Source organism: Oreochromis niloticus, linkage group LG20, assembly GCF_001858045.2.
Source record: "Oreochromis niloticus isolate F11D_XX linkage group LG20, O_niloticus_UMD_NMBU, whole genome shotgun sequence".
NCBI lineage: Eukaryota > Metazoa > Chordata > Actinopteri > Cichliformes > Cichlidae > Oreochromis > Oreochromis niloticus.
The window spans coordinates 12136900-12158701 of NC_031984.2; the positions used below are offsets into that span (position 1 = coordinate 12136900).

General features: G+C 40.3%; 1 protein-coding gene across 6 annotated transcripts in view; it reads left to right on the forward strand.

Moving 5' to 3' along the window:
* Nucleotides 1–1146: 1146 nt before the first annotated feature.
* pacsin1a (protein kinase C and casein kinase substrate in neurons 1a) overlaps nt 1147–21802 on the forward strand; it is a 36128-nt gene continuing 15472 nt past the window's right edge. Inside the window, exons 1-2 of one of the 6 annotated variants that reach the window (XM_005448594.4) lie at nt 20804–20945; nt 21082–21228. The gene's annotated coding sequence lies outside the window, so the exon portion shown is untranslated. Of the gene's footprint in view, nt 1288–1312; nt 1454–17491; nt 17638–20803; nt 20946–21072; nt 21229–21802 lie in introns of those variants that run through there. The other 5 variants (XM_003438793.5, XM_005448595.4, XM_005448593.4 and 2 more) reach the window with 5 other exon arrangements.

Here is a 21802-nt window from a genome sequence, read left to right on the forward strand (position 1 = left end):
ATCTTGAGGGCATTTTGTTACACCCAGCCTTGAAAAGAATAGTACGACAAACAAGCAAAGAAAAAAAGTTAACAAATAGATTTTCCTTGATTCAACAGAGATTTTTGCTGATATGTAATTGTTGTGTTTCCATTTGTTTCTGTAAGAAACTGGTCAGTTACAGTTTCTTCTGTTACACTCTTGTCTATAAGAGGTTGAAGGGAGCTGGTGCTGTCTCATGGAATCCATTAACTCAGAGTGCAGTTGTAATGGAAAGAGTCTGCACTGTGAGGATGTAATGGATTGTGAGAGAGTAATGGTTATATATACAGGAACTCAAATAATTAACAAAACAAAAACAAGGAAGTTCTTCAGGCAATGATTGATTGAAACTTTTTGTTTGTAATTTTTATTTGTGATTGTCACTAATGATGAACCAGCCTTAGTATGTTCCTAGTAGACTTCACCACATTCTCTAAAAAAGGTGTCCAATATTACCTGTCTGTGGATCAGTCACTGGTTCTCATTACTATATTTACTATGACTTTGGCCATTTTGTTATCATATAACGTCATTAAGAAAACAGTGTTTTGTTTTGGGATTTCTTTTTTTTTTTTTTTAGTGTGCACTCATATAAATCAGCAGGTGAATAGATTTTTCTTGTGTACTTGAAACAGTGGATGAGTCAGTGGGCTTGTCAGGAAGCCAAAGCACAAAAACACTCCATCCCCCTCCCTTGCAGCGTAGTGCAACGTGGGCGTGGTTTAAATGGAAGGCGGTGACGCCATGTCATACCACGTGCTTTCCCTATTGGTTGGAAAATGGAAGTTACATTTGGGGGGTCTCCTCATTTCTTAAAAGCTTATAATTTATAAATGTTATAATTTACTACTGCCTAATAATTACATAGGTAATGGTTTAATTCTGATATTAAAAATGAAATAATAAAAATATAACAATAAAAATGATTCAAGGGTGTATATCTAGTGTAAATTCTCCTAAGCTCACGTGGCCAGTGTTGGGAGATGGAATTTAAAAGCCGTTTTTTCCATCTTACATTTTCTCATTCGTTTCCCTTCTGTCTATTCCTGTCGTCCATTGAAAGGAAAAGCTGGGCCATCCCCCTCGACGCACGCCTGTGCTGTGGAGCTCCCCCTTGCTGCGTGCATCGTGATCTCGTGGATGCAGCGTCTTGCAGAGAACGCAGGGTCACCTTCTGTCACTGCAAGGGGAAATACTGAATAACTTGCAGTAGAGGCTATCGGGCAGTAGTGCACCTCAGCGGCAGCAGCAGGAGCAGCATCTCTGGTAAGTCAGTCGGTGTGTTTTGCTCTCTGTTGATGCCACATTGCTGCACTCGAAAGAGAAGCTGAGCATCCTTTTCGCGAAGGGCGACGCAGAGATAAAGGAGTCTCGCATCCTCTCCTGTCATCTGGATTAACTCTGATCCCCCTTCTGCTGCGACACTTGCCAAGTATTACAGATTCAGTAACAAATTTTTAGTTGTGCATGCGTCATGTTACACGATGTGCCGTTGTTTGGGAACACCAAGGGTGAAGATGACCATCTTGCATCACCTAGAATTACTATTGCGCGCGTTACCCACAAGCGAAAGTGTATCATAGAGTCGTATACTATGGTTTTGCACTGTCAAGCTAATGTGCACCATTCCCTTCAAATTAGAGGATGGTGCAGGCTGTTTTTTTCCACTCTGCAGCTCTTTCTATTGCCCCACTGGCGGGCTGAGCAAAATTGACCCCAGCGTGCCAATTGTATCAGCAATGCAATACGGTTTGCTTAAATATTCTACAAGACACCAAATACTGTTTCCATGCTAAGTACACTATTGCTGATGGAGACAGTAGCCAAGACTAAGACAGGATTGCCATTTTATGTTTATTTTCCGTGCGCCAAATTGGTAAACAAGACCAGGAATCTAAACTGCGTCGATCAAAGAAGTCGTATAATTAAGTGTTCTATCTATTAGAAGGGTGCTTTGATGTGTGCTGATAAGTTGCATAGTAATCAAAAATCGCCTCGTTCTGTATTTTATGATTTCTTGGCGAAATGGACGCAAATGCTCATGAGAACACTCCGCTCTGGCGTTATGTAATTGGTTGTCACAGCACAGCGAGGAGCCATCTCTAGCGTCATTGTTTTTCTCTCACAAACCAACAGCACCACAGAGGAGGAGCATCCTGTTTTCTACATGGGATTAGGTGCATGTGGTCTTTTAATCATTCATTAAATCTGCTCCCGCTGAAATGCATCCAGGCTTACAGCTGACTAAAGCGTCTCATAGTTATGCGTTTGGCAAAAGGCATGTTATCTTGTGCTGAGATATGCTGATGATCATGATGATGATGATGATGATATGTTGCAGGGACTGGTTAATGGAAGCTGGGGCATCACATTCCCAAACCGTGTAGCTCCTGTTCCCCCCTCTCTTCAACCAAAACATCCATTACTGCCTAAAACCGTACAGCTAGCTTTTCTGAGACTGCATGATTGATTAAAAGGCTAACTTGTGTTTTGTTGTAGTTGTTTGTGGTGGTGGTGGTGGTGATGGTGTTCATTTAAATGAAATCCTCTAGAGTTAAATTCTTACGGTGGAGTAGCAGATGACAGACAGGTCACTTGTGTCCCCTTGCCAGTTTTGGAGCTGTCCCTGGTGCTGAATTTATTGTTTGCTGGAGTGCATTTCTGTCAGCATCCAAGGTGCCCCCAAGAGAACTCAACACTAGGCTGCAGAGACGAGATGATGATACTGTCAGGGGGGTTAATCCAATTGTACTGCAGAAAGGAGAGTTAAAGAGTACCTGCTATTTATTAACAGACTCTTAAGCTTTCACAGTCGAGACAAGTTGAAAGTGTGTGTATTGCTTGGAACTCTTGTGTACTTCAGCAAAGTATCTATCTATCTATCTATCTATCTATCTATCTATCTATCTATCTATCTATCTATCTATCTATCTATCTATCTATCTATCTATCTATCTATCTAAGAAACTTATAGTTTATCTATAGCATGTCATAAAGAAGGCACAAAATATTATTTTAAAACAGTCCAAATAATTTGAATGGTTTCAGACATATTAAGGCTTGAATATGAGAGGAGAAAAAACATTTTCATTCAACTTTTAGCGAGCTATTGCCCAGGTATGACTACATGCACCAAATGCAAATCAACTGAATTAGAAGGAAAAGTCTGTGTTAGAATGATATCCACAATTTGTGATGTGTGTAATGATGTTCTCTCCAATAGGAATTTTTGAAATACTCATATTTATGTGTGGCAGACTATTTTGTTTGAACAGGCTCATTCTGTTGTTGTTTGCTGTGTATATTCAACACGCGCTCACTTCTTGTTGTGTTTACAGTGTGTCTGCATTGCTGTTCACCTTCTGTTTTCATGCTTGGCTTGTTTTGTTTTTGATTGTGACAAACATCCTCCTGCTCAGGAACTGTGTGTTTGAGTTTAATTATGATGTGCAATCCTGTAATCAGTGGCTTGATCTGTGGTTTTCTTTAACCATTAATAGAATAGTTGTTATGTGAACATTTTATCAGGAATACCCATGCAAGCTTAACTAACAGTTTCAGGAAGTTTTTTTAGATTGTTTTAGATTGCTGTTAGTCTCCGGTGTTTCTGGAACAACGTAAGTGTGGGAAACAGGACAACGTGTGAAATAGTGGGGCCTTCTCTAATGTGTTTGCTGATGAAAGGGTTAAGGGCTGTTGTTCCTCTGTGAAAAGAAGAGATAGTGCTGTCTGACAAGGTGTGAAAAAAGAGCCAATGTAAGAACAGAGAGTCTGAAGGGCAGCCGGAGTGTCTCATTTCTCTCCGTGCAGAGGAGGACACACACTGGGAAGACTCCTGTCCTTGGCACAAGATTTATGACATTAGAGATTATCAAAAACATCTGCGGTGGTTTTCACACCACACAAGGATTCTCATTTTGTTTTTCTGAAGCTCTTTCCATGCTATGAATTTTGCTAAAATCCAGAGATATTAAGAAAAGTGAGATGCCATCATAGTGGAGTTGATTTTATTTAAAGAAAAATTAAGAGGAAACAATTTTATTACACGTGTACATGTGAACAGGATGAGAAACACTATTCACATATCACTAGGTAACATTATTCTTGTTCTTACTTGTTCTTAAACAAGAAGTATGTATCCTGTAGTGGAACCTAATGAATTACATCGATGTTACCCGGCGTCGTTCATGCAGTGTCATCACAACATGTCGGTGTTTGCCTCCTCTGAGTCATCATCTTGAAGCTGTGGCTCACCCTGAGGCAGGGCAGAAGCCCCAGTTTGTGTCGTGAGCTTTTGGACATTTCAAAATGGAGTCCTGGTGTGCACCTCTAGCACACGAATCCCTGGAGTTTTATAAGTTCTGGTGTGAATGGTTTCACATCTAGATCAGTGGGTTTGTTGTTGTTTTGATTAATAAGTACATGGATGCAGAAGGTCAGGTGAGAGGGCTGAACATCAGTGGGTGTCTCCCTCATAAACATAATCACACACAGAGAGAGAATGGGAGAGCCACATGGTTTTCTGTTGGTCATCTTAACTGGATACTATGTTTCCTGAGAGCAGTTGCCTGTTTTACACTCACTAGCCACTTGGTTAGGTACACCTTTCTTATACTGGCTTGGGCTTCCTTTTGCCTTGAGAACTGCCCTAACTCTTTAAGGCAAATATTCAACAAAGTGCTGGAAAGATTCCTCAGAGACTTTGGTCCATGTTAACATGATAGCATCACAGGGTTGCTGCAGATTTGTCAGGTGCAAATCCATGATGAGTGTCCACCACATCCCATTGAGATCTGGTGACTGTGGAGACCAACTGCGTAGAGTAAACTCACTGTCATGTTCAAGAAACTAGTTTGAGATAGTGTGAGTTTTGTAGCATGGTGTGTTATCCTGCTGGAAGCCGCCATCAGGAGACAGGTACACTGTGGTCATAAAGAGAGTAACATTCCCAATAGGGCATAAAGTGTGCCAATAAAACCTACACCATCACACCACCACCAGTAACCTGAACAGATGATGCAAGGTAGGATTGATCCATTCATGTTGTTTCTACCAAATTCTGACTTAAATTCCACCTAAATATCAATGCAGAAATGAAGGCCCGTTAGGCCAAGCAGCATTTTTCCAATCTTCCGTTGTCCAATTTTGGCGATCCTTTGCAAAGTGTAGACACAGTTTCATCTTCTGAGCTGACAGGAGTGGCACCCAGTGGTGTCCTCTGCTGCTGTAGCCCATCTGCTTCAAGCTTGGATCAACAAACTCATTATTCTCCATCCAAAAATAGTGAAAAATCACCATTTCAACATCTTTGAATATGTTTTGCCTTTCCAACAGTCTTTAATTAACTGCCTGACATGACTCAGAAAAAGAACAACACTGATCAGGCAACAAGAGAGTATCTGACAACTTAGCTTAAAAATGGATTCAATGATTATTTATTGTTGTTGCCATTTCAATAACTGCTACAGGCTGTTAAGTGATCAACAAAGCTTGTTGGACTTTTTCAATTAGAAGACTTTGTAACTTGAGAAATATAAATACTCAGTTGAAAAGCACCAGTGGTCACAGTGAAGTGACCATGAATCAGCATTTTTATAAGAATTTGAAGCATAACAAGCAGACTGCTTGCTGTTAGGCATCGGACAGAGCTGGCATCTCTCAGGCTGTTTCATTTGATGTGTGGGTTGCTTCATCACTTCTCTGCCTGAATTCAGTCGACCCGTCCATTACCTAAACTGCTTATCATGGTCATGGGATGCAGCAGCTCAGCTGAGCACACACAGCGAGGGGTACACACAGAGAAAGATTCAAGCACGCTGTGTGAAACACAGATGATTTCCAAAAGCAATCACATTTTTGAAGAAAAGTAAAGCTGAATTGAACTACTAATAGCGTCATTGACATTGAGCATTGAATATTTTGGTATTAAAGACAAGGTGGCTGTACGATATAAGCACAATAGCATGATGCTTGAGCCAAGCTTACAGTTATTTTAATTACTAAATAATTAGATCTGTCAGCTATGGTGTTCAGACATTTCTAAAGTCACATCCTCAAACTCTGTGATATTTCCTTACACCAGAATTTATTAAATGATTAATAGCACCAATCAAAGCACCAAATTATCACATTTCAAGTTAGAACCGGTGGACTTTCAATATTTTTGCTTGATAAATGGTCAGAACGTTGTCAATTAATTTCCTCTCTGTGGAAATATTGACTGCGCCTGCATTAGCTGAAGCTTCACTTCTGTTTTTAATTATAGAGTTTCACACTGGGTAGTAATTTGCTTTTTTTATATTTATATCTGGAAATAAAAATACTGGCAAATGCCAAAGAAATAATTTGTGCATAGAATAAAATGATCTACTGAATGAAACATGTCAAAAATATGGTTTAAAAATGGTTTGAACACAGTCTTGCTTACATTATACATTGTTGTAACAGTAAACTTTGTTAACCTTTTTCTAAAAAAGTTAAACAGGCATACATGGAAAACAGCATTTTTTAAGCTTGAAACTTAAATTTCAAAATAATATGAGTTAATTAGACACTAATGTAACCTGGAAAACCGACTCGGCTAAATTGGTGCTCAGCTTTGTTTTTTGCTAAGATTCAACATTATTGTTGAATTTTGTGTTCTGTGTGGGCCTGAGGCAGTCACACATGTCAGTGACAGCAGAAAGACTTCAATCTGTAAAAAACAAAAACAAATGCTGAACATATTTGACTAGATTCTAATCATCCCAGCATTAATTATATTCAGCAGGTGGTGTATTATTGTACAAAGTGCACAAAAGAAACTGGTATTATTAAATATACCCCAATTGCTCTATGCAGAGTTTTATAATCTCTCCATAACTGTGATAGTTTAAACTGAAACCCAGATAGTTTCTTAATAACCTTCTGCCATAAAGGTGACGTCTGTTTTGACACACCCTGGGTTGATTTTCATTTATATTCCAATTAGGTGAAGTAGCAGCAAATTAACCTACTTGATTTAAAAAAAACAAAAAGGTTCCGAGCTACTCATGCTTTTTTTTCCTGCAGGTGACCGACAACTATCTCTTAGGTTTATGGAAATCTGACCTCCCATTGGTGGAGAAGGTGAGTTGTTCATGTTTGTGCCAATTGTCCTGTTTGCTGGAATCTAAGTTTAATCTGAAGATGCAGATGGATGTCAAAGGGACGATGCCAAGCACAGACCCACAGATCTGAAGAGTTTTTTTTAATGTATAATGCTAAATGCACCACTTGAGTTAATTAATAGCTCTTTGACACTGGTGTTAATATTTGATGAGACTGTTGCAGCCTTTTTATGGGCAAACTGAAGATCAGGTCATCTTTGTTGCTTATTGGAGACTTTTAAATTGTATTATTCCTTAAGTGGTGCACTTTGTGTCGCGTATTGCATGATTAGATGTAGGATTACAATGCAACTGAAGGATTGGATTTCCGTTTCCTAGCTACTCCAACAATCAAACTGACTGACTTGTACTCTCTATGGTAGCATTACTGTTTTGAAAATATTCTCATGTTCTTTTCTTAGAAGAGATTATCTCAGATTTTATTTTTATTATCTCACTAGGAGTAGATTTCCCCGTCTCACAGGAAAGAATGATTACCCAGGAGGAGCTATTGATTTTCCTTGTTTGATCTCTTTGTTCTGTGGGCATTGGGACAGAATTTCACTGCGCCGGGGAGGTTAAGCATCTGTTTGACGAGCACAGTCTGTTGTTTGTATATGCAAGAAGGCTCATCGGAACATGATGGCCCAGCTCAGAAAAGCTTCTCCAGGGATCTTGTGCAGTTTGGACTGGGAGGAAGAGAAAGCTGGGTCAGAAGAACCCATATAGATTGTTTTTATTAGTAAACAAAGTATCCTGAAAGATGTAGCACACATAGAAGATCATTGACACATTTTTTTTTATCATTCTTTCATTATACCTGTTAGCTTTTCTGTTTCATTTTCTACTTTTTCCCATTTAACTACTGTCAAGCTACATTTTTGCTTTGTGTCAATTCTTCTTGGATGATTTCTATTTAATTAACTGTATTAAATTAAAATGTCCCTATTTTGTTCAGTATTTCATAATCAGGAAGTGACCTACGACATAGTCTGTATCCAGTCATTATTCTGTTTAGTTAAGTCACAAGCTATAACACAAATCACTGACCTTTAAATCACACTTTTCCCCATTATAGTGTGCTGTATGGGTAAAATGGATTCATGTTACTCACCTGCTGCTTCCTTATTCACAAGGGGTCACCACAGCAGGTAGCTCCACATGTTTGATTTGGCAGATTTTTACACCAGATGCCCTTCCTGACACAACCCCAAAGGGATTTGTGTCTCCTCCTGAGATCAAGGTGGGATCTTTTGCTTGTTAGGTGAATGTGTAAACCACTAGCATTAAAGCGCTAATCTTCTAATCTTCACTGTATTGTCTGATCTCAGCCACACCCTTTAGCAATGCCTGTAAACTCCTAATTTTCAGATTTAAATTTACACTTGATCACTGTTTCCTGCTGGTGGCAGCCACCACCAGGATTCATATTTTTCTTTCCTCCACGTTTAGCAACCACCAGTTTTGCCTTGGCTCATAATCAGACATAAACATGAAGCACTTTGTGAGCCAAACTGGCAACGCTTGTTGTCAATACTTTTAATAAACATTAACGGAAGACAGTGCTATGTGCCAACTTTAAGCAGTATGAAAAAGCAATCATATTTCAAACCACAGCTGCTGTTTGCCATGGTCTGAAATTGTGAAATTTGATCAATTAGTTAGATTAATTACATTTTTGTTTCAGTTGACAAATCATATTTTTATGTAGTCAAACAGGAAATGAGCTGACTCTGATCCAACAAGTCGTAGTCTAAATTTTTGCAACTCAGGTCTGGTTTGTGTATCAGATCTTCGGTCCCCAGCTCTCTAACTGGACACATGGGGAGATCTGTGAGTGGGTATAAATAGGAATGTAAAGTGATTACACAGTGGACAGTGACACATCTCTGGATAAACTAGTGTTGCTTATTTTCTCCTGTCAGTTTCCTGCTGATATGATCCTATAAAGGTCATTTCAGTTGCACTGTCTCTGACTACAGATGCATTTTAAAATTTTAAATTAAATTCAAAATAATAACTCTTTCTAGAAGCAAATCGTTTTACTCAGTTACCCATAATGAAACACATCTGTGCACTTCGGGGCCCAGAAACCCTTGGTTTTCTCCAGCTTCTCATGTTCCTTCTTATTGATCTTTCTATCACTTGGTATAGCTATGTTATGTGTATATGTAGCTTGGTGTAGTATGCATGGTCCTGCATACTATTCCAGCCACTGGGTTCTGGGGTCCCATGTATACCCTGCCTGCTAGTATATTACACCCTGCTGTTATGTGCTGGATTGTCTCAGGGGCATATTTGCACAGTCTGCGCACTGGGTCTTCCCTGGTGTGGTAGCCTCCAGTCTCTATGGATCTTTTGCTTAGAGTTTGTTCCTGCGCTGGCATGGTTAGTGCCTCTTTGCTGTCTTTCAGTCCAGCTTTGTGGGATTTCTCAATATCAGCCACTAATTCTATCTGTCCGTGGTACATGACATGCAGGCATGCCTGTCCTTCCATGATGGTTCCTCTTTTTGCTCCTCTCCCTTCTCAGGTTTCTGCTGTCTGAGGTATTAACTGAGCACATGATCAGTTGTGGCCTTCTCCCTGATGTACGCGTAGATTTTTGTTGTTTCATCCTGGGTAATGGTTCTGAAACTCACTAGTCCTCTGCCTCCATCCTTCCACGTAGTCTCAGGGTACTGAACTTGAGCTGAAACCTTCCATGCATGGTAAGGAGCTTTCTTGTCTTGATGTAAATGACTTCTATCTCTTTGGCCAGCTTATTATCCCAGCAGGATACAAAGTCTATGCAGAAAAGCAGTGGGGACAGATCATCTCCCTGGTAAATCCTGCACTTGATATTGACTTGTGCTATTGGTTTGAAGTTGTGCCTCCAGTGTTGCAGCCAAATGTGTTCTTAATGAAAGCTATTGGGATCTTGTTGATCCTGTACAGTTCTAGGCATTCCAGGATCTATGTGTGTAGCATTGAGTTGTAGGCCTTCTTGCTGTCAATCCAGGCGGAGCAAAGGTTAATCTAGGTAGTTGGATGGGACCGGTCCCTTCTGGGGACTGTATGGGGATTAGGACTGTCCAACCTTCAGTTAGCCATTCAGAGTGTGTCTCAGCCATTAGCACTTTTGGTAGTTGGCTAATTTCCCTCCATGCTACCTTGAGCTTGGCCTCTAGTCTCTTTCTCCATGCAGGGTACTGCTACTCTTGGCTGTTCATCTTGTAGCCATCATCTAGTCATCTTGTAGCATCTCAAGGAACAGGATCAGATGTTGCCATTGTGTATATCACCTGGTTGGTTTCAATGATGCTTACTGTAGGCGGTAATACTGCATTTACATATTCAAGTAGACTTTCAGAGGGAACTTCACTTAGTCTTGGTAGTCAGCCACAGAGGGTCCAGGTTTCCAGCTTAGCCATGATCTTTTCTGTCAGGTTAGCTGCTTTCGCATTCAACACCAAATATCAGATCATCAGATCAGTGGGAGAATATCTCCCGCTAATATTCAGGCCCCCCCTTCCCTTAGCATATATACATATCTATATCTATATCCATATCCATATATATATATATATATATATATATATATAGTATATATATAACCTGGAAGTCCCGAGGTCAAAATGGGAGATGCCCCCAAGGGTGGTGGAGAATGACCGAGCTAAGATCCTGTGGGACTTCCAGATGCAGACGGACAAAATGGTGGTGGCTAACCAACCGGACATAGTGGTGGTAGACAAACAGAAGAAGACGGCTGTAGTGATCGATGTAGCGGTTCCGAATGACAGCAATATCAGGAAGAAGGAACACGAGAAGCTGGAGAAATACCAAGGGCTCAGAGAAGAGCTCGAGAGGATGTGGAGGGTGAAGGTGACGGTGGTCCCCGTGGTAATCGGAGCACTAGGTGCGGTGACTCCCAAGCTAGGCGAGTGGCTCCAGCAGATCCCGGGAACAACATCGGAGATCTCTGTCCAGAAGAGCGCAGTCCTGGGAACAGCTAAGATACTGCGCAGGACCCTCAAGCTCCCAGGCCTCTGGTAGAGGACCCGAGCTTGAAGGATAAACCGCCCGCAGGGGCGTGCTGGGTGTTTTTTTGTTTTTTATATATCCACTACCAGAGGGCTGGGAGCTTAAGGGTCCTTCCGCAGTATCTTTGCTGTTCCTAGTGCTGCACTCTTCTTCTGGACAGAGGTCTCTGATGTTGTTCCCTGGATCTCATGGAGCCACTCACCCAGTTTTAGGGGTCACTGCACTGAGTGCTCCGATTACCACGGGAACTGCCGTTGCCTTTGCCTTCCACACCATCTCTAGCTCCTCTCTCAGCCCTCAGTATTTTTCAAGGTTCCCCATGTTCCTTCTTCTTAATGTTGGTATCATTTGGTATAGATCTTCCTCTGTCTTCCTCTGCTTGTGCACCATCACTATGCCCCATTGTTTAGCCATCTCCAGTATGTCCATCTGTATCTCTTCCTCTCTCTCTCTCTCTCTCCCTCTCCCTCTCCCTCTCTCTCGCTATACATATATATAGATAGATAGATAGATATGGTTTATCAAACTTGAAATATTGAATTTAAAATAATCTGCAGCACACTCACCCTCTCTGTAATAACTGCACCTCCCACTCCCTCTTCTCACAAATGCACATAGACACATACAGACATTGGTTTGAAAGGCAGCCCATCAGTATTCAGAGCAGCATCTGGCAACTAAATGATAAGAAGGCGGAAAGCTGGTAGGTCTAAAGAGCTACATTCCCAGATTGATTATTGCCATGCTTATTTATTCACTGCCTTCCCCTGTTTCTTCTAACTGCCTGGACATTAGCAGAAACTGGACTGGAACCAGAGGCCTCCATCCTCTCTAATGCAACATTCAGGCACTGCTGCATGTCTGCAGTTCATTTCTTCATCACACCCCATGACAACATGTCTGTCTCCCCCTCCTCTACTCTGTTCTGCTTCTCCTGTCCATCTCTCTTCGCCCTCCCCTTGTCGTTTTCCCTCTTATTCACCACTGTCACCAGGAGGCTTGTGGCAAGAGGCTTGATAGTTACATAACCACTGCAGCAGCGCTCCGGACACTGTGATAAATCACAATGCTGTAGCAAATGTGTGCTTTTATTTGTGTGTATTTCTATATGGGCTGCCGAGTGTGATATGTATCCTTCTGCCAAAAAAGCATTTGAAGACTGGAGACCTCTGGGAGACCTTCATTCAGTTGTCCCTTCCGATCTGCAGACGATGATGAATTAGAGAGAAAAAAATGAATACTTGACCCCTACAGTGAGGAGATCCTCCAGTGGCTGTGTGCAGTTTGCGGTCATGGTTTGGGCCTGCGTAACCAGGAAGGGTCACTAAAAATAAATAAAGCTTTCCCTATTCTATGGGAGTAGTCTCTATCAGGATAATGCCCCCCACAAGCACTCACTGAATGGCTTGTGGAGGATAAAAATGAATGAATCGTTGCTAAGGCCTCAGCAATCACTGGACCTCAACTCAATTGAGCATCTATGGTGGTTTTAGGATCAACTAGGTAGACAGTGATGCTGCAACACAGAGGAGAGGACTCGAATGCAGACACCAGGCACAAGCCCAAGATCAAGATCCAACCAACTTGGAGAACCATGAATAACCACTGCATCACCACGACAACTGTGGACATCTGACTGTCAGTGTTTGATCATTGTTTAGTATTTAAGTGCTTGGTTAGTGGTTGATTAATTCACTTTTTGAAACATATATTATTCTTTTTTATTTCAGTTTGCTAAAAATATTGTTAATAGCTTTTATGTTTCTTTTGTGCTTTGCAAATAAGTTTCACTGAGAGAGGCCATTACCTTCCCTCTGTGGTGAAATTGAAACTTCATGTAAACAATTGAACCTGAATCCTGTTTGAAACTGTTTGAAACTGACACACTGTTGGCTGTCATATAACAGGCAGCATTGGTGTGTCAGCATCTACTCTCAGTCCCTAACAGCTCCATGTGACCTGTAGATGGCAATAACCTCTGACCTCCCTGTGGGTGGGGGAAGAGAGAGAAAAATTCCATATAAAATCACTGTAGTAAAATATTAATAATTCTTTTGCATTAGTCACATTTCACTGCTTAGGAACTACTGTGTGAGCTTCTGTTCTGGGAGCTGAACAATAACAAATCTGGCTGATTCACACTATTATGCACACAATAGATATTGATTTAAAATCATATAATCCATCCAAAAGTTATGCGGAAACTGGATTCTTGTGCAATAGCACAGAGCACATCAGATAGCTGAGTCATCCTGTGCATGTTTGATGACCCGTGCAGCTACCCTGCACAGGCAAAGGCCAGCAGGGACTTAGATTTTACTTCATAATATGTAGCTGCTGGGATCAGATAGAGAAATCTGAAGCTGGTGATAAGTAACTGCTCTGTGGTTATGAACACAAATTAATTGGAAGAATATTTGATTAGTTTGATGCTGGTGACAGATTGAAAACAGCATTCTGTTGCTTCAGGGTATAAGAGTCAGGTCTGCCCTCATCACAGTAGGTTAGGATGAAGCAGATTCCTTCCTTCATTACTTTCTGTATGGTAGTTATTTTGTCCCCAATAGACAAGAGATGTTTTGCCTTCTGATTTTACACTTTCTGATGAAACTATGAATGAAACATTGCTGGTATTTAGCTACACTAAGAACATGATAGGATATAACCTCAAAATTTTATTGGAGTAATTCAAGGACCTTTGCAATGATGATATTATGAAATACTATGAAATGTTTGATCTGTGACTGCAGCTCACAGGCAGCAGCATTAATTAGTGCAAACAACATGAAGGGCATTTTCTGTCCCTCTTTTCCAATTAGCGACTGTCATTGATGGCAGACTACCTCATTCGAAGTGTGAATCTATTGCCTCAAGGTGCCAGCAGCAGCATTATAGTGCAATACTAATTACCAAGCATTATATACAGTGGCTCAGTATAAGTCAAATGTAAGTACAAAAGTAACCTAGGTAGTGTTTTTCAGTTGAAATGTGAAGTAGAAAAGAACCGTTTAGTTTCCTTTGTAACTCTTCAGGATCCTGAAAAATATTGTCATCTAATAAAATTAAAACCTGAAAAATATTTTCTACCTGGGATATTCTATCTTGGCTTGAGCGCTTTACCCGGTGGCTTAAAGCACTCCTTTGCCACCATGTAACTTCATCCACTGTTTCTTCTTTATGTCACATGTAGTGCATTTAGCAAGTGTTCCAGCAATGCTTAGTGGAGTCATTGTTTACATTGGGGTTGTGCATCACTAGAATTGCCTCCTTAATAGCCCAGTTGTGCTTGAAGTAGAGAAGCAAGTTTGCTGCTACCAAGTGTAGCAGAAACAGTTTTCTTCCATATCTTTGCCAAATATTGGCTTTTGGTGAAGTTGTTTGAAGTAGCTCCTTTTTAGGTATTAAATAATCATTGGGGGCATGCGTTGTTGTTGTTGTGCCCGACAGGAAAGGTAAAATGACATTATGATATGACACTGACTAAGGTCAGCTATGTTTGTTCCAGGCTGAAAAATTGTTATTCCTAGAAGAGTAGTCCTAAAGAGTTTATCTTGTACTATAATAAAGTTTATACTTAAATAAAATAATATATTTACAAGGCTTTACTAAACACTTGATTTGATTTCAGTTTTAGTTAGTTGTGTGAAATGACAAGAATCGGTATGATGAAGTTAGATCTCCGACTCATGAATAATGCCCATTATCCTTGTAAATGACAGAAAGTTAGCACAGAATCCACAATGTAAATAAATAAGTAATTGTATTTCTATGGCACATATGAAACCAAAGTGCTTTACAATAAAACATAAAGGTGTTCTTAAAAAGTCATGCTAAATTCATCTATAATATATACCTTAAATAACACAACCTGTTCAACCACAGTTCCAGAGATGAGCAGCTTCCAAAAGCTTGACAAAAACGTACAGTTGTTATAGTTTCATACGGTACACAAGGTTTACTAAAAATGTACTTCCATGTGAAGTTTGCCTGGGTAATGTTGCCTCAATTCAAACACAGTGAGCTGGCTGCTAACCGTGATTGACGATGTTAGGCTACTTTTTTGTTTCTAGATGTTACCTTTTGTGAACATTAGCTAACTGTTGAGCTTCTGAACACACATAATACTAAATTCTGTTACAGTAAACAAGTCAGTTTAAAAAAAATAAACACCAATAATTCCACATCACATCTGACTTTATTCCTGAAAAAAATCTGCCACTTTAGCTATCTACCATTGGCACTGTCAGTAACACATAGCTGAATCTTTTTCAGTGCTCTTTCCATTTATCATATAGCCCCCAGGATGGGAACAATTTTTGGAAAGAAGTATAGTGTGCCATTGCCAACTTTTTGACCACTGTGAGTACACAGTCCAGGTATTCCAATGTGCCTTCTAACCCATACTTGTCAGTGTCTACATACTTATGCTTAAGATATGCATTTTTAGACAAAGCTCCAGTTTTGCAAAGACATCAGCAATGCAGTAGCACAGGTCTGAGTGATGTTTACGTACATAAGAACAAGAATTTGTACATTAAAAAAATGTTTGTGTAGCTCATCTCTGTCATAATTTTCCTCCTTTTCGTCAGAAGGAAAATTCTGTTAATATTTTGCAGTTTCAGCTCTTTTTCTTCTGGTGGGCATGTTAGCCGTTAGCCAAAACAGTGGAACACAAAGGGTGTTTCATCCCCAAATACTGCTGCACACTCCCCATTTGGATCAACATGTCAGTTTACATTTGACTCTCCTATTCCATGCTTCAGCGAGCGGTGCTAGGGCTCACAGCATTTTATGTTCAGCTGATAAATACGAAATAAGACTCTCCTCACCTTCCATCCTCGCTGGTTTTTCCTCCCTTCCTGTTTGTCTTTCAGTCTAATGCTCTGACTTGTTTCGCGTGCTGTTTTTTTAAGGTCTCTTCTCTCCATTTCAGTTCAGTGCCCCATTGGTCTCCTCGAGTTACCCTCTTGTGTACACTGGCGCTAACACTCAGGGACTTCCTACAACTTGGCTATTGGATGGACAGCTGACAGAGCGTCACCGAACCAGCCTTCTTGCTTTTGTCTAAAGCATCGGTCACATGGCTGGCTTATAACGACAGCCTCGGCTGTTACGACGTGTGTGAAGTCTGCACTAGGCAGCTCTGTCTCCTGGCAACATCCACCAGCCTGCTTATGCTGTGCTGCACCGTGAGATGAATCACATCTTTGTAACGTCAGCTGCCGTTCTAGCTCCGTGGCTCTCTCTCTATTTCGCTCGAGAACAGCCTGGCCGCTTGACCAGCCCCTCACTTTGTCCCGAGCGTGCTGTACTTTCTCCCAGCCTTTGTCCCTCCTCATTTCTCCTAGCACGTCCCTCCCTATCTCCATCTGGAGCTCCATCTCCTCCTCTTCTCTTCTCCTCATTCTCAGTCCGCATCACTCTCTCTCTCAGTGAAAGGCCTCCCTTTCTTCTCATGCGTCCTCTTTTACTCAGTCCGTAGAAGGGGATGGCATGCTGAGCTCAATCAAACACAGTCAGCAACCATAGTTTAACAAAAACCAACTGCATATGAAAACACAAGCTGCTGCTTTTATTAGTTTCTTTGATTTAAGATATTAGTCGTTTTGATTACTGTAGAGCGCAAAACTATTACTGAATTTATTTTGGGTAACCAACTTTGCCTTTCTGAAATGCCATTGTCTATATTCAGAGTGGAAAGAGATGGCTTGGTAATGTGCTGGAGTAAAGTTAGTTCATCTCGCTGAAATCTTCTTACTGTAACAAGCTTACATGTTTGCTGTGGTTCCCATTCAGAGCTTTAAAAGGCTTGTCAACACTGGGCCTTCTGACTGCATTAAGAACATTTGTGACACTTGGATCAGCAGTTTTCTTTAATTCTCTTGAAAGCTGTTTATGCTCATGAGGTACAGGCTGGTTTCACGTGTGCTATGTTACTGTAAACAGGAGTGCTGAGCCATGGTGGGCCAGCAGTGCATTTGTAATGCTGGTAAAAATTAACTCCTTGAAAAAAAACCCCAAAACTGACAAATGTGGAGTCTCACAATAGCGCTATCCTGTTGGTTTACAATATATTGCAATAAATTATAGTTTCATGTCAACAATAAATTCCTCTTCACACTTCTCGTCTTTCCGTCTCACTTGTCCTACCCGCCTCTTTGCTCTTCTTGCTCGTGAACTCCCTCCCCCTCTAAAGCTATTCAAATGGCACACTGCGGGATTATCCCTCAGCCTCTGAGACACACTGGTTTGGTCAGACTTATCGTCCTCTCTGGGTTTACTTTGGCCACAGAGGTCAAAGCTGCAGAAATAAAATTTGCAACATATCGTTTATCGTTTGAAGAGCTGATGTAAAGGACATATTTGGAGTACAGTTTAAGGAGTTTGCTGTTTTAAGGAGCTGCGCTGTGTTTTCAAATTTGGGAATTGGTTTTCGTTTTTCTTTTGCAATGATGGAGTCAAACATGGTACGTGAATATGCAGAAGAAGCGGTAATTACTAACAAATATGAGAAGTTTGGATTGTAGCACTCAGTTATGTCCTTTTTTTCTGTCCACAATCAAAACAGGTTTCAAAAAGATTACAAAAAGGATTGCTTTGTCAGCGTTTTTTTTTGTTTTTTCAGTGTGTGGGTTGTTTGTGATTTTCAATTTGCAAGACACTTGCACAAAACAGCTATTATTGTTGTAATATTTTTTTGTGTGTTGCTATGCTTTGGGTGTTAAGTTATTATACAGGCCTTCATTATTTAGCACCATCTGTACCAAGCTTACCATGCTACAGTTTAGTTTTTTTCTGTGACATTCCTCCCAGTTAAATCACAAGGGAATGAGAGGTGTGTTCACAGCCACTCAGGTGGATTAACCTCAATAACTGGAGTATAAGCCCCTCTGTCTCTTGGGACACAGAGCACTCTCACAGTGGACCAAAACTGTGAATTTTCTGTCATGTATCCTCTTTGTGCTGTTGGACCTTCTAAGTTTAGGCTGATGACGTTAGAGTTCTTAGGCATAAAATGTTCACCAGTATCATTTTATTACTTTCTTTATGTGTTTTGTTTAATAACTAAACTCACGTCAAAGTTCTTGCCTATAATAATACTAAAAACCATGCCTCAGACATTTTTGAGTACGGCGACGCTCATGAATGTCTGAAGGAATTTGTGAACATGCTTGTGGAATTACCTCTAATACTTTCTAATCATTAACATTGTGTAATATTGAATTAGGTGTTCCATGTTTGGCTAAACTTGTATCGGCAGTGTTATGAGGTGGGACACTGGTATTGTGCCAGAGCTTAACTGGCTTTGATGTCACTAGGTATTGTAGTCACTGATGCCAAGGCTTATTGGGTGACTTGGCTGTGGGACAGGTTGCTGGACCAATGGCGTTTCTTGGTTGCTAGGATTAAGAACTGCTACTTTAGGGCTACTTAAATTTTGAGATGCATGAGGTTGTCTTGCATCATAAAGTTGACTGTTTACAGTGTATGGATTTCACTGCACTGCACTTCATTAAACATAAAATGCACGCATGTTGTTGCATGCATGTTGACTTAGAAAGTGAGGCCTGCCCTTTTGCTCTTCTCGTGTTCATATACAGTGCTATGGAAAAAGAATTTGGCCCTCACATGATTCAAATCATCAAAAAATATTAGTAACAGACAGAGGTAACTTGAGTAGATACAAAAATGCAGTTTTTAAATAATAATTCAATTTATCAACTCTGTCCAAACCTAACTTACCCTGTGTGAAAAAGTAAATTTCCCTAAACCTAACAACTGGCTGTCTCACCCTTGACAACAAGAATTGCAATCAAGCATTTGCAATACCTTGCAAGTCTTTCACGTTGGTGTGGAGGAATTTTGACTCACTTTGCAGGATGTTGTAATTCAGCCATGCTGAAACGTTTTTGTGCATGAATGACCTGTTTAGGTCATGCTATAGTATCTCAATCAGGTTTAAAATCTAGAATTTGACTAGATCCCTTCAAAACCGTGTTTCCGATCACTGTCCTGCAGCATAACCTGAGTGTGCTTGAGCTTCAGGGCATGAAGTGACAGCTGGACATTGTCCTTCTGGATTTTTGGGTAGAAAACAGAATCGATGATTCCATCAATTACAACAAGTCGTCCAGCTCCTGAAGCAGCAAAGCAGCCCCAGACCATCACAATTCCACCACCATGTTTGACTGTTGTTATGGTGCTCTTTTTATGAAATGCTGTGTTGGGTTCTTTTGTGTCCTCCTAGATGAGTCGTCGATGTTCTTTTGGAGTAATTTTGGTAGGCTGACCAATCCTGGGAAGATTCAGCTCTGTTTTAACTTTTCTCTCTTTGTGGATAATGGCTTTCATCCTGGTTCAGTTGATTCACAAAGATGTAAAAATGTCTTTATAACTCTTTCCAGAATGATAGTTGTCAATGACTCAGCTGTTTGAGATCTTGGTCTGATGTGTTGCTTTTTGAGACCTTTTAGCCTACTTAACTTTGTCAGACAGGTTCTATTTAAGTGATTTCTTGATTCAGCAAGTCTAATAGTAATCAGATCTAGATGTGGAACTAAAAAAGTACATATAGGTCCAGGTAGGTTTGTATACCCTTTTACCCTTAATCAATGAAATCGTAGTTTAAAAACTGCATTTCTTATGTATCCAGATTATCTTTGTCTAATATTAAAATTTGTTTGATGATCTAAAACATAAAAGTATGAAAAATATGCAAAAAAAACTAACAAACAAGGAAGTGAACAAATGCTTGTACTGTATACATGCGTGCATAGCATGAAGATGGTTCCCTGAAAAAGAACTAAAAAGATTACATGCCAATTCTAAACTTGGGATTTAGTACATTTTTAAAAAGTTTAAAGTGTCAAGCCTTAATTAAGCATTAAATGTGCTGATATCTGGAATTTGTTATCTAACAGTGAAGCTACCTCTTACCTAGCTGTTCTCAGTTAGGCCAACCCTCCCATTTACCATAAGCTAAAGACAGTTAAGCTAAGGGCATGAGGTAATGGTTCATGTGGGGACATGAGAATATAATCAGTATTCTCACATGTCAACGAAAGTGCTCACAATTTCCAAACATAAAGAAAGGGGATGTTGTGAGAGACTGAGTTCCTTGTCTGTGACAAGGACAGAGAGGTAATTGGAGTCTTTTCGTTGTCATGGATAGCATTCAGTTATGCTGGGTGTGGCTGGCATCTATTGTAAAATACTAAAAGTCCTTGTATTTGTTGGGCAAGTGGTGAGCGTGGCTGACATATTTTCTGTGTCACATGGACTGACAGAAATGGAACCTGTCCTCAGTTTTGAGAAGTGGGTTACTGAGGGTGTTCCCCTGCTGATCACACTTTCCACAGAAAGTACTGCAAGCTGTACAATATCACATAACATACTGCATATATGGGAAAAACGCTGGTGGAACTTTACACTCCTGTCTCATATTCCTCTAAGGCACAGGTGTCGAACTCCAGGCCGCGAGGGCGGGTGTCCTGCAGGTTTTAGATGTGTCTTTGTTCCAACGCAGCTGATTTAAATGGCTAAATTACCTCTTCAACATGACTTAAAGTTCTCCAGAAGCCTGGTAATGAACTAATCATTTGATTCAGGTGTGTTGAAACAGGGTGAGATCTAAAACCTGCAGGACACCGGCCCTAAGGCATCTGTTTTCCCAACCAGTTAAAGTCATTAGCTGTAATAAAGCTGATTCATACTCAAAATGACAATTATGCTAATGTAATATTTTTCTTTCTTCAATATCTTTATCATGAGGGTGGTAAGTTGCTGCTACAGATTTAAGTCTTTGCATTTTTTTACCATTCGTCTTCTACGTTTTGGCAAACACACTTTGCATGTCAATGCATTAAAAGCTTTGTGTGTCTTATTTCACATAGTTTATCCCCTATTTTAAGGAATACAAGCGGCACTGACTGAACAAACTTATTGGTGGTAGTGCTTAGGCAGTACTTTTTTTTCTTGGCCTTGGATGGGAGAACATGAAGTATAATGTCATGTCTATCTTGAACCACTGCGCAGGTTTAACAACATTCAGTAGTTCTGTAAGTATTTAAATCCATAAAACAACAACAAAAAAGCTCAGTATTCCTGTGTATGTATATGTGCAGTTGTGAAATGTGTCACTCACTCAGAAAGGAGACATCGCACCTTTTTTTCCCCCTGGAACTGTTCGCTGCAGCTGAGAGGCTCAAGTTGTCTTCAATTCAGTCTGTGACAGTAAAATAGCTAACTCCTAGAATAGCTCTGTTGTTTTGCAACCAGCAGGGAGTGCACTCTTGATAATAGTCAATGAATGAAAGCCTTGAGTGCAGAAGAGCCTCAAAGACTGGCGTAAGCCTGGTGATAGTAACCAAGGGCTTTGATGAATACAGCTTGGCTAAATCAGTTATCTGTCGTCTGTAGAAACACTGACTGAACAGGAAGCAGAATCAGTCACGCAGGGTGCAAATGTGTTGTTGAACTCCCAGATAACTTGTTCATGTCCAGACTTTCTGTGAAAAAAAAGTTACTACTGTCAATCCTTTCCTTGTATGACTTGATCTTGTGGTTTGAAGCCTCGTATTCATCTCACAAGGAAAATTACGTTGTTTATGTTGTTAATATAGACAGTGAGGT